Source organism: Protopterus annectens, chromosome 3.part0, assembly GCF_019279795.1.
Source record: "Protopterus annectens isolate FY-2018-M chromosome 3.part0, PAN1.0, whole genome shotgun sequence".
Taxonomy (NCBI): Eukaryota; Metazoa; Chordata; order Ceratodontiformes; family Protopteridae; genus Protopterus; species Protopterus annectens.
The window spans coordinates 1,872,663,004-1,872,677,576 of record NC_056731.1 but is presented as its reverse complement, the minus strand read 5'-3'; the positions used below and the strand labels follow the sequence as shown (position 1 = coordinate 1,872,677,576).

General features: G+C 38.9%; 1 protein-coding gene across 1 annotated transcript in view; it reads left to right on the top strand.

The window, feature by feature from the left end:
* Positions 1 to 14,573, top strand: part of PPP1R9A (protein phosphatase 1 regulatory subunit 9A) — a 2,260,036-nt gene that overhangs the window by 1,152,755 nt on the left and 1,092,708 nt on the right. The gene's annotated exons all lie outside the window — the stretch shown is intronic.

Here is a 14,573-nt window from a genome sequence, read left to right as displayed (position 1 = left end):
ATTTCCCACTCCTAAACTTACCTGCTCCTATACAAACATAACTGTCTTATATTCATAAATATTTTATCAACAGCATATCAACTCTACATATTCCACATTCCATCATGCCTACAAAATCCTCATTCATTTCCTTATTATTTCTACTTCTCCTGAATTTATCCTATCTTTACTACCTCACCCAACCCTTTAATTTTCACCATGCACAATCTCTCCACGTCACCAACCACCTTGACTCTACCATACTCACACACTCCTATTTCTCCACATCTATATCCTATAAATAACCTCCTACTTTTCCCATACAAATACATTACCCTTCAAAAACATTTTTCCCCCATAGTTACTAGCAGATTCCTTAAATCCACAATAGAATCCAATCTACCTAACAAACTGTCCATCTACCTCTCTAAGCCACTCTTATATCTAATTTCCACTTTACTATCCGGTGATATCCATCCCAACCCTGGCCCCTCCACAGTTTCCTCTACAGACAAGTCCATTTTATTTACTTCCTTTAACTCCCAAAGTATAGTAAACAAAGTTCCAAACCTTCATGCCTGGCTCATTCACAATAAACCGGATATCCTAAGAATCTCAGAAACTTGGTTAAAACCCCATATAAAAGACTCTGAAATAATTCCGCCAAACTATTCAATCATTAGAAAAGACAGGCCCCATAAAAAAGGAAGTGGAGTAGCTCTCCTATATTCATCCTCATTGTCAGTTACCCCCTATAACAAACCCATTCCACACTTCAAAAATGCTGAACTACTCACATCTCTCCAAATTAACTCACATAAAAACATTTGTATAGCCTCACTCTATATCCGCCCAGGAGAGAATATTTCTACACTTGAAGATATCCTCTCCTGGCTCTCTAACAACATTAGCAATGAAACAATAATCCTTGGTGATATGAATATTAACTGGGCCTCCATTCAGTCCCCCAAAAACCCACTTAATATCAACCTTTACAACTTTTCACAGCTTATCAACTCCACAACATACCCCTCTAAAAACCCCTCTAATGGCAGTATTCTAGACTGGATTCTAGTCTCTCACCCCCACTATTTCTCTGACAGTGGTACTCTACCTGATCCCCTTGGTGACCACATACCCATCTTCACACATCGACTCCCATTACTCCTGCACCATACCCATAATTTTATTACTATCCGTAACCAAAAAAACTTTGATCCTACAAGCTTCTCAAAGTCTCTAAAATCCATAAATTGGAACTGCCTAAAAACATTATCTCTAGATAACGCAGTTGCCCACTTCAACTCAATATTCCTACAAATACTTGATTCTCATGCACCCTTAAGGACTAAGAGAATTAAAACTAAAACAGTCCCCTGGCTGTCCAAAAATACACTAGCATCCATGCGACACAGAGATAAAGTCTGGGCACATTACCAGAAAAACAGATCCCCCCTAGTCCAAAATGAATATAAAATTCTCCGAAACAGGGTAAAAAAACTCATAATTTCCGATCGACAAAATTACTTCTCCACACTCCAAAATAGCAATAAATCAAACCCCCAGAAATTCTGGAAAGGTATCTCTACTCTCCTCAACCCTAGTAAACAAAATACCCCTACCCCAGACCCAAACGCTCCTGACCTAGATCTGGCTACACAATTTAATTCCTTTTTCATTGAATCCATTTCCAAATTAACATCATCTTTCTCTAACACCACTACACTCTCAAATACTCCCCCACCCTCTCTCCCCAGCACTCCACCCGGCACTGCCACTACTCCCACATCTCCATTTACCAACTCTTCTCCCTCCACATTTTCTCCTACTCTAACTACTTCATTATCTTCATCTGCCCCTAACTCCCCCCCCCCCCCGCACACTCTCCCTCTTTCTCATTCAAACCTATACCCACTTCCACTATAAAGAAACTCCTTCTGAAACTGAAGCCATGTACTAATGCTCCTGATAACATCCCTTCTTACTTTCTTAGCATAGCTGCTGATGCAATTTCCTACCCTATTAGCATTTTAATCAACCGCTCTATCCTAGAAAGTACAGTACCCCAAATCTGGAAAAAGGTCTACATCATCCCTTTGCACAAAGGGGGCAACAATAACAATGTTACTAATTTCCACCCCATTGCTATCCTGTCTCCCATCTCTAAAATCTTAGAAAAATGTATTCATCTTCAACTCCTTCCTTACCTTTTAGAAAATCACCTACTAACTCCCACACAACATGGATTCAGACCTAATCACAGCACTATGACTGCCCTCCTCTCCTTCCTTCAAACTGTTAACAAAGCACGTGACTCTGGCCAAATTGTTTCTACCCTACTACTCGACCTCTCTAAGGCCTTTGCCACTATCTCTCATAACCTGCTACTAACCAAACTCTCAAGACTTAACCTATCTCCCTCCTCATTGAACTGGTTCTCCAACTACTTATCTAACAGATATCAAGCAGTAATATGGAAAAAGGCCACTTGATGGAAGAAAGCCAGATGTAGTGGTCTATAAAAAGAAGGCAAAAGTAGCATTGATCACTGAAATTGCTATACCCAGTGACTACAGTGTCGCGTACAGAGAGACACAAAGTCATAAAATACCAGGATTTGCAGGCAGAAATGAGAGCAATGTGGAAGAAAGATACCCAGACAGTCCCAATAGTAGTAGGAGCAACGGGTCTTAAAAAAAATCTACGATCATATTTTGGTATGGTACGATACATGTAACTCAGTATGAATTGCAGAAGGATTCGTTGCTGGGCATATTGCAGGTACTGCGAAGAGCACTTTTGGCTGACATCAAAGATTGAGACAATACTAATTTCATGATCTTTAATCATACTTTGACTTAGGAATGGAGCCCATTCCCGTCATGGTATTAGAAACCCAAAAGATTTGGAGAAATTAAAAAGAAAGCTGAGACACATCTACTTTCTGCTGTAGTGCGATAACAAAATGTACTCTTAAAGTACTTCTGAAATAGGGAATCATCTAAAATAATTTAAATGAGACATATTATACATACCCCATTCTGCGTTTCTGGAGACACTGGAAAATATGAAGGTCCTACCAAATGCCCTAATATTGGGTGATTTCAATTACCCAAACATTAACTGGGAGAACTACTCAAGTACTAACTCCCTTGCCCAATACTTCCTAAAATTTATAAACTCGAATACCCTGGATCAACTGGTCAACACCCCCACCAGAGGTGACAACATATTGGACCTGGTCATCACCAACATGGGCGACTGGTGTTCTACACCGGAGGTCAAACCCTTGCTGGTTAGATCACACCATAGACTAATCACTCTGGATATCCACATTCCCACCCCACTCCCAATCAAGGAAACCACCGTGAAAAACTTTTCAAAAGCAAACTTCATATTACTTAAGACCGAGGTGGAAAGGTTCACAGCCCCCATGCTAAAGGACAATGCTGTCCAAGCTGCTGATTCCCTTACAAAGGCACTCTATGAGCACCTGCAAGAATGCATGCTATCCCAAGCAAAACCAAGATTCACTCCTCCAAGAAAAGGAAATCAGTCTGGTGGACCCCTGCCATAAACAAGCTATACAATAGAAGGAGGAAACTAGTGCAGAAAAGAGTAAAATCCCAAGAAGTAAAGACACCCCTGATCAGTATCAGCAAGGAACTATGATCCCTCATAAAATCATCCAAGGCTAGCTTCGAAAGAAAAATTTCCAAGGACTCCAAAGATAACCACAGAGCATTCTTTAGCTATATCAAGAAACTAAGTGGGAACTCTCAGATCTGCTCTGAGTTAATGCAGAATGGCACAAAATATACTGAACCGACTGATATTGCCAACATTCTGGCAGACAGGTTTAGTGAAAACTTTACCCCCCCCCCTCACCCCTTAAAGGGCCCATAACCATACCAGAAGAATGTAGTGCCCCAGCAATCACTGACACACAGGTTAAAACAGCCCTATCCAAAGCCAGAAATACAGCTTCAATAGGACCAGATAGTGTTCTAGGCTGTGTCTTACATGAGCTCCAAAATGAACTAACCCCTCACCTAAACACAGTGTTCAAACTCAGCCTCTCTACAGGCTACATACCCATAGAGTGGCGCACAGCAGCCATTATCCCACTCCACAAAGGTGGAGCCACAATGGACCCTGGGAACTATCGCCCTATAAGCCTGACTAGCCTGGTCTGCAAGGCTATGGAGCAAATTATCATGGAATTCATTAACCTTCAAACATTGGACCCTACCCAGTTTGGCTTTGTTAAGGGCAGATCATGCCTCCTAAACCTGATGGACTTCTTTGAGACAGTTACCAAGGCTTTAGATGAGGGAAAGGAGGTCCACACAGCCTACCTGGACCTCGCTAAGGCTTTCGACACCATTCCCCATTCTGGTATTATAAACAAGCTCACTAGCCTGAGTATAAACCCCTACGTCACGAGGTGGGTTGCCAATTGCCTTATGGATAGAACCCACACAGAGACAGTTGCAGGCTCTAGGCCCGACTCTAAACCAGTCCTGGGACCCCTCCTGTTCGGTATATACTTCTCAGAGGTGCAGACAAGCACAGGAGGACTATGGCTGACCAAGTTCACAGACGACTGCAAACTGGGGGCCATAATTGACTCTCCAGCTGATACAGACATCCTCCAGAAGGGTCTTACTGAGACGGATACCTGGTGTCAAAATCATGGCCTCAAGCTAAATGCCAAAAAGTGCATAGCCATCCCCTTTGGAAAAAACAAAGTACCCGCAAATTACCACATATGTGGTAGTCCCCTAAATACAGAAAATGTGATAAGGGATCTGGGGACCCAAGTAGATAGTAATCTCTCCTTTGATAATCATATTGCCTAGGTGGTTAGAAAATCCTTCTATGTGGCCCACCTAATCACAAAAGGGTTCGCATCTAGAACAAAAGAGGTTATTGTGCCCCTCTACTCATCATGCATTAGACCCATCATAGAGTACAGTGCTCCATTTGGGATGTACCTTACAAGACACCTGCAACAGCTGGAAAGACCAAAGAAGTACCTCACCAAGAGGATTACTGGCCTCAAACATATGCTCTATGCAGCCCAACTGAAGAAACTCCAGCTGTACTCAGTTGCATACCGCTTACTCAGAGGTGATCTCTGCCTGACATATACAAGGCCATGTCCAACCCAGAATTGATTTACATGCTCCACCTAAAAAAAAACAAATCCCCAAGAGCCACACGCTCTAGGGATCTAAACCTCACCACAACGATAAATAGGATGTGCTGGAAGGATAGATTCCTGTCCCACAGACTCCCCATGCTTTGGAACAGTATTCCAATCTACATTAGACAGAGCCCCTCACTAACACTCTTCAAGAGAAACCTTGACGAGTGGATGAGAAACAGAAAATTTACCCCGAGGATCACTGCAGTGGCTCTGCTGGACAGAGGCACAGGGAACTAATGACTCTGCTGGACCAAGGCACAGGGAACTAATCTAAGGGGGCGGCGAAAGCCAACACATTCTGGCTAGGCTTATAGATGCCCTCGGGCAGATAGCCTAGTACTTACGTATGAACCTATATGTTAAAATGATGTTATAAAATCCCTTCCTGGATTATGGTGCATGTGGTTTTTAAGGGACCTTGCTATCATAATGAGAATCACTAACAACCCCTTAACTGGTGAACTCACTAGGCAAACCACTGAGTCAAACAGTAAATCTCATTCATGTGGGCAGGACTTCAACTGTATTGGGTTGAGAAAGTTATCATTACACTTTTTTTTCTTTTGTTTTTGTTCTAGTCCCTCCTTTACTATCATGCATTTGTTTCTTGGTTTGTTAGTCCATTTGTTCCTTCTGGGATGACAGACCTGAAGCTCATTCATTGTCCTGGAAGAGAGGGGTGAGCTATGTGGTGTGGTGCCACACTTCATGTGGGGATATGGGGGTTTTCTTTAAGGTCCTTGTAATCCCTGCACATGCCAAAGTGTCCAAAGGTTTTGTGACCAGTGGCCCTTCCTCACATTGCAGACAGCACCTCATTGTAATCCCTGTTGTCCACCAAGGATTCTAATGGTATAAGTTTGCCCAGGTTGCCCCCATCTCCTCCCCTTAAGAGAGGTGAGCAAGATCAACCACATCATTATTGTCCTCCATGCACACCAGTACCACCAGGTGTCTTAGCCTTTAACTGAATTTGGGTCAGCTGGGAGGTCAGAGTTTTATTTCTGTACACCAGCAGAGCTGAAAGCTAATACCAAAATTTTAGAACTTGACCTTGCAACAACTGGCAAAACTTGTGTGTATTCTGTAGAAATGGTGTACCATGACTACACGAAGAGGTACCAGTCAGCCACAGAAATTCACACCTGCTGATGGTGGGCAACATCACCATCTGAGCAGTCCACGGAAAAAAGGGCTGCAATAATTGAGATGTGATGATATAAGCACATATATTGCATGAGGCTAATGCAAAGACGATATTTGAGCTCGATGTGGAAACATTTCTCAAACTGTAATGAGTGCTTAACAGCTGTTGTCAGCCGGTCCTTTAGTGTTAGCATTTTGCTTAAGATCACCCAATCTTTGACACAAATTCTAGTCTGTTCTCCCATAGATTTTAGGAGTAGATAGTATGTACTGTGTGAAAGATGGAAAACAGCATGCATAAGCATTGCTTCTGTCTTTATAGGGTGCAGTTTCAGTCATCTAGGATTTATCCATGCAGAGGCCAAATCCAAACAGTCTTTTGAAGATGAACAGGATGGGCACTTAGCTCCTTAAGTAGACAAAAAGTAAAACTGAATATTTTCTGTGTAACAACAATATTTAAGACCTTTATCTTGAAAGATCTCTTTTACTAGTAGTATATACAGGGTAAATAACAAAAGAGCAAGACAGGGTCATGATGCACCTTAGACTTCAGTTGCTAGCTGCTGGATGAATTAACAGCAGAATCAACCCACCGAGCACTCCCTGAGAAGTAAGCTGTGAACCACTTAAGGACTAAGGAAACAAGACCATAGTGAATGTAAAATCACTCAGTCAGGTTTTCATGATTCATTGCACTTGAAGCTACAGATAGAGATAAGAAAGACCAAGGTGGAATGTAACACTCGATCCATTACCATTCAGAGAACATTCGCTATCCTTAACAAGAAAGTGTCACTGCTGTTACTAGACATAAAACCAGACGGACAAGGATTTAGGCTGTCATTTGATGTAAGATGTGAATGGAGTTCTTGGTAGACTACCTTCTCAATCACTGTACCGGCTGAGGAATTCCAGATCATGTGGCTCAAGAATGACTTCATGTAACACTCTTAAGAATTATAATGTAATCACCGTTATAGCCAGAAATTACACTTAATCGCTGCTGTACTTTCTGGAATTTTAGCTTATGAAAAGGAATCTCAGTATTTTAACAAGTGTGAACTGGTGACTCTGGCTCTTAGTCTGGCAGTTAGCACAGAGGACCAAAGTCTTGGGCTGTTAATCAGCTGCTTCCTGTGCCCAGGGTACTTGGTTCGATTCCTTCCACCTTTATCTGCTTATTGTGTGACTCTGACTGAGTCACTTAACCAGACAGCACTCCAGGGTTACTCTGAAAATGGTAGTTTTGTCCACTGGGGTTACCTAGTCAATTCTTCTTCTTCTTTCGGCTGCTCCCGTTAGGGGTCGCCACAGCAGATCAACTGTTTCCATTTCTTCCTGTCCTCTGCATCTTGCTCTGTCCAACCACCTGCATGTCCTCTCTCACCACATCCATAAACCTTATCTTAGGCCTCCCTCTTTTCCTGTTACCTGGCAGCTTCATCCTTAGCATCTTTTTCCCAATATACTCTGCATCCCTCCTCAGCACATGTCCATAAAAAGTTGAAAAAAATCCTTAAAATTAGTGGTATTTTCTTTTTCTTACTTGTGACAAGAAGTTTATGGTTTACTTAAACTCTTTTTTTTGCTGGAAGAACAAACTGTAAATTTAGCAGAATAGAATGTGCAGGGACTACAATGAGTGACACGTTTGCTGCTGTTAATAAACATTTTTGCATTCACCTTGTTAACAGACTTCATGCTTATCTGTGTATACCTTTAAAATACTTTCCATTTTCTGTAACAGTTAGAACAAATGGCTGCATATATAAATTCTTTTCTGGGAAATCTAACACCAGTTATATAGCTAGATTCCTGGATAAACAACTTAAAATTGTAGTGAATAATATTCCCAATTTGTGTCGTGATTCCTGGCAGTTTCTCACAATTTGTAATAAATTGAACCCCTTCTTTGATGGTGTATTTATAACCATAGATGTAAAAGATTTGTTTAGTAGTATTCCCCATGAGCAAGGTAAAACATGGTTTTGTTTATATCTTTATGAAGAAGTGAAGTTACATCAAGACACAGTTAATGTTTACAACCAGTTATTAGATATGGTTTTAAGTTTTAACTACATACATTTTGAAGGACATTATTACAGAAAAATAGAAGGGGTGGCCATGGGCGTCAGACTGTGGCCCCCTGTTTGCTAATATTGTCATGGCATGGTGGGAAAGAGTATTCCTGTATAAAAGTCCATTCTATTCTTATATTAGTATGTATGTCAGGTACCTGGACAATCTGTTTGTGCTTGGAAAGGACCAATGCTAGAAATCAATAATTTTATTGAATATATTAACCAGACAACCAGTTTTTTGAAATTTACCCATGTTGTTAGTTGTGATAGTGTGGCATATTTAGATGTCTTATCTCTAACAACCCGGAAGGGTTGAAGTTAAATATTTATAGAAAACCAACATTTTCAAATACATACCTACTTTATTCCAGTAACCATCCTACTCATGTTAAGAGGGGTGTTGTGAAGGGCCATATGGTACGTGCAGCCCTTATGGTCTCAAATTATGATGCTTTCCTAGGGGAGTGTACCTGTATATCAAATATGTTTTATAACAGGGGTTATCCTAGAAGTATGGTGAATCAAATACATTATGATGTTATTCTGAAACGCAACCAAGGCATTTATGTTCCATTGCTTTGTGAATATCATGAGAGTTTGGAGATGGTAAACGAAGGGAATAGTAATCATGTTACTATGAATATTAATAATAATAATATCCCTGGCAATGACATAAATGATGGTCTAGATGGTGGAGGTAACAGGAATGTAACAATGGTTTGTCCCTTTGTTACAACTTACCATGGTAATGGCAAAATAATTAGCAATATTATAAATAAAAATTGGAACATTATAAAAATGGAAACAGACCTGATTAACAGGCTAGGTTTTAACCCTAAAATTGTATATAGGAGGGGCCCGAACTTCAAAAATATTTTAGAGTGACAGCAAGTAACCTCCAGGGCAGGTAAGATGTTTCCTTGTGGTACTTGTAATCAATGTAGATATGTATATAGTGGGTCAAGTATCAATATTAGCAATAAGAAAATTCAAATTAGGGGTAGGTATAGCTGTTAAACACAAGGGGTAGCATATGTTGAATGTTGTTCAGATTTGCCCAACATTTTATGTTGGAAAAACTGAACTTAAGCTATCGCAGAGGATATATGAGCATATCTATGACATCTCCCACAGTAAGGATACAAATGCCCTTTCCAAGCACATAAGTAAATTTCCTACCCACAGTTTTAAATTTTTAGTAGTGTATCAGGTAGCGAAAGACTCCCTTGGGGGACCCTGGAAATTAGTTTTAGAAAGTAAAGAAACATGATGGCAAATATATCTGAATGCTGGATCCCCCCAGGTCTAAATGAAATGATTTCCATTAATAGTCTCCTTAAATTAAGAACATATAATAGGTAGTTTATAATACAATATTTATAATATTTATAATATTTATATATTTATATTTTTTAAGCTTACATATGTGCAATATAATGTATCTTAAAATATATGGTTCATCAAGTATTTAATTGTTCTTAAAATTTATTTTTAAATGTTGTATTTGAGTTAGTATTGGTTGTTGTACTCTGTGATGTCAAATTTTGTCAGTATAAAAGGGTTGTTCAGTGTTATGCAGTTTATCTGAAGAAGTTTGGTAATTTATCAGACAAAAGCGCTAATAAACCATGTATAAAATTATCATACATCCTTGCTTTTTCTTGCTGCCAGCCAGTTGTTTTTTATCTGTGTATACCTTTAAAATACTTTCCATTTTCTGTAACAGAACAAATGGCTGCATATATATATAAACTCTTTCTTCTAAATTGTAGCATACTTAAGTCTTTTGATTAAATTAAAACTTAGACATGAACTATTTCGCAAAGTTTATTGCACTTTCATTATAAGCATTTATTATCATTCCATCAAAAGGATTTCTGAGTTTAGAGAATGGTGTGCTTAATTGTTCATAATTGTGCTTTTTCCTAAGTGCTTTTCTAAAGGTTTTACTAGCTGACTGCCAGAACTTTTTCTATATTTAAGCATTTGCCTGTGATGTTGTGTGAGTTCCTTAAGATATAATATCTTATTTTTTTAACATGTTATCAGAAGTACATAGAGCTTTGGTATAACAGCAAGGAATCCTATAGGGTTCAAACATTTTCTTTCTTTAATTGTATACTGGCCACCCTGGATCCAGTACCAAAGAATGCTTCTGCGATCTTTTGTCCATAATTTAGTGTCTAATATATAAATAACAGTGTAGGTTCATTTGTCTGCTGGTAGTTTATCCTATTATCTCACACAAAAAATGTTGGAGAAGTATAACCATGCAATAAAATCATGTAATAAAATGCTGATTGTTAGAAGAGCAAAAGACAAATGACTATGGATTGTGTTGGTATGTGCCTTATAGGAAGATTTATGCACATTTGTCTTTCCTGATCATAAGCAGCAAAATTTCTTGCTGTTATTGACAGTGTACTTCATTCTTAATTAGTATGCTGATATAAAATGTATATTACTTTTTAATTGCATAATTACAGTTTTTGAGAATGCAATATTTATTTTATTTATTTTTGTATTTGTTTAACATTTATTTACTGGGGAGGTCCAAATGGGCTATTAGCTCATTTTCAGCAGAGGCCCCAGAAGTAAACAATACAATAATAATAAAGCAGCAATGCAATAATCTACAATAATGCTTGTCAAATTACATACATCTTGCATGAAAACATATTGGATTTTACAGCAGGGTGACTGGCACAGTTTGTTTAACAGAGCAATTATGAATTATGAAGTGTTTGATAAAAACAGATGTTTACAGCTGTCTAATGTTTAAGGAGAAACTCAGTAGAGAGGAAAGAGGTGGGGAGGTGGTAGAGGTGAGAGAAATTATGATAGAAAGATGTTAAGGGAGAGACTAGAGAAAAAAAATGCTTAGCAAATATATGAGAGGATCAGATAACTGGTGAAACAGATGAAGGGGGTAACTACTTCAGTTTAGCCAGGGAGGTATGTGAGTAGAGCCAGTTGTCAGTTAGCTGAGCCCTGACTGAGAAGTTGTTTAAACTTGGTTAGACTAGTAGTGTTAAGCATATACTGCGGGACAGAATTCCGGGGTTTGGAAGTCTGGTTGGAGTAAAGAGAATTGCCAAAGCTGTTGTTAGATTTAGTGACTTTTTAATAGGGATCTGGCAGTAGATCTTAGGATTTTGTTATTTGAGTAGGGTTGGATGAGATTATGGAAAGTTGGGCATTTGTCAGGTTTGATTATGATAGCATGGGCAGTTGTAATTTGATTGAGCGTTAGGAGGCTGGGTAGTTCTAGACAGTGTAGTTGGTGGAGTGCAGTGCAGTGCTGGGATCTATATGATGAATTTGGGACGAACTTGGTGATTATGTGGTAGCAGGCATCTAGTCTGGCTAGGTCAGTTTTTTTGAAGTTATTAAAAACAGGAGAGGCATATAGCAAGGTAGAAAGAAGGTGGGTCCTAGCAATGGCTTGCCTGGCAATGTTGGTTTGGAATGGCTTGGCTTTGAAGAGTGAGCCTAGTTTGATGTGGGTCTTCTTAATTACTAGTGCTACATGTTTGTCAAATCTCAAGCTGCTATTGATAGTGACACTGAGTAGTTTAGTGCGAGAGAAGAGTTCTATTTTGGTTTTGTTGGCTTAGTAGATGAGAAAGGGTTGTACTTGGTTGTTGAACTTATTGTTGGAGAAGATAATTCATTTGGTTTTGCTTGGATTTAAAATTAGTTGCCAGTTGGAAAGGTAAGATTCTATGTCTTAGAAGGCTTTTTGGGTTATTTCTTGTAGTTGTGGTAGAGAGGTTGCAGTGCAGATTAGGGTAGAGTCATCTATATATATTGAATTATGGTTGCCAAGTGAGTTGCGGTATAGTTTGTTGGTAAAGATTATAAAGAGAAGTGGACCTAAAGTTGATTCTTGGGGAACATCAACTGAAATGGGAAAGTGTGAGGAGAGATCATTTTGCCATTTTACAGCATGTTGTCGGTTAGAAAGGTAATTTTGAAAACAGGAGAGAGATGTTTGAGATAGGTTTAAGGATGATAGCTCATTGAGGAGCTTTTGGTGAGATACAGTGTTGAATACCTTGGACATATCTGGGAAGATGGAGGCAACTTGTTGCCCTTCATTTTTGAGTTGATTTATTGTTTGTGAAGCTTAAGAAAGCAGCTGTAGTACTGTGCTTGGGCCAAAAGTCATGCTGGGAGTTGGTTATCAGATTATAACAGGTCAGATAATCCATGAGCTGAGAATGTATACATTTTTCCAGAATTTTGATAGGGGTGAAACAATGGCTGTTGGTCCATAGGTGGAGAATTCTGTTGAGGTGCCACCTTTGTATAGATGAATAATGTAGGACATTTTCCAGAGTTTGGGGATATAGTGCTCTCTGATCATTTAATGGCTTCAGCTACTAACTTTAGATTTGTAATCATTTATTTTTGTAATAACAAAAACTTGACTTCTCCAGCGCCTCGGCAAAAGCCTTTAACAATAGACCCAATACAAGTGGGAGAGGTCGGAAGAGGGGACAAGCAGATACGACGTGGGGAAGACAACAACAACAAAACCAACAGGGGAAAAGAAAAAGATGGTACTGATTTTTCAAAGACTATTAATACTGACAGTGAGTTAGATCAACAGTATGTCTTTAATTTAACTGGACATAATTTTTCTGATACTGAATTAGCAGTATTAAATTGTGGTATTAAATTTATTCCTGCTGTTATTTTTAATATGCATTCTTTTAAAATAGATACCATAATAGTGATGAGAATAAGTTAAAAGGCACTATTTTAGAAAAAGTGTATTGTGAAAGAGGTATGGGCCTAAAAAATAAATTGCAATGGAAGGAAGCACTTTTTATTTTAAAGTTTGACATTCTGTATCCTAAGGGGTTAAATAGAGAGCTTAATTGGGAATGGCTCTTGTAATGAGTTGTTCTTAATTGTTTTATTAGTGCAGTTTTTATTATATAAAAAGAAATGAGAAATGGTATTGGTATACTCTCTTAAAGGCTTTTGCCGAAGCGCTGGAGAAGTAAAGTTTTTGTTATTACAAAAATAAATTATTGGATTTACTGGCTGGGTCGTTTTTTGGATATATATTCTTCTTGTGTGGTGAACTAACTTTAGATATGTGTTGGATAGTTAGTCGATGGCGAAGGTTGTGTCTTCAGTTTATTTAGTAGTTTTATTTATGGTACTTGTTTGGACGGGTTTTACAGAAAAAGGATTGGCGGTAGCTTCTAATGAGGTTGGAATAAGTAAGGGAGCTTTGTTATCATTTAACAGAGATAGAATCGAGTTGGTAAAGAATGAATTGAACGGGATAGCTAGACTATCTTTTGTGTTTGTGGCAGCGGGGGTTGGCGTTAGGGATTGACCAGGTTGTAGAAGTTGTTTGATGGCATCCCAGAATTTTTGTTACCTTCTCACTACTTTTAGAATAGCCTGACCCACTGTGTTCCTTTTTCCATCTCTAAAAAGTAGAGAAAAAACACTTTATGATGTGTTTGCTGTGTTCTGGTATAGTAAATTTTTTTTATCATTTTTTGATCTGCGTTTTGGATTTGTTTTATAAATGGTGATAGATTTTGAAGGAGCTTTGACTTTTGTTACCTTGGTGCTGGGATCATGCTTTGTCTCTTTGCTTGAGTAGTTGTTTAGTTTCTTTAGTAGCGTTGTCGCCTCACAGCAAGACGTTGTCCCGTTCGATTCTCAGCTAGAGCGTCTTCTGTGTGGAGGCATGCGTGAATGGGCGTGCCTTCGTTAAAGGTTGTGCATCAGGGCTGGTAACTCAGCACATAAAAATCCACTACCAAACATTAGCAGACCGGAGTTCCGCTGTGGCAACCCCTAACCGGGATAAGCCGAAAGACACAATAACAACAACAGAATGGTTAGTTTAGTTTTATTTAAAAGCTTTCTTCTGACGTTTCCATCTGATTACAGTTTTTTCTAGTTTTTGGAAGCTTTTATTTAGAAATTCATAATGTGACTATCTAACAGTTATTATATGCAAACAAATACACGCTGTTTTAAAAATAACTCTGAGTTAATGTGCAGCTGAAGGAGGCCAGAATGTGTTGCTTTCCATTCATTGTCTTAACAAGCAGTGGGTTGTCCTGCTAGATCTGTGTCTGCTTATGTGTTTATGGTGACCCAAGACTGACTAGTAT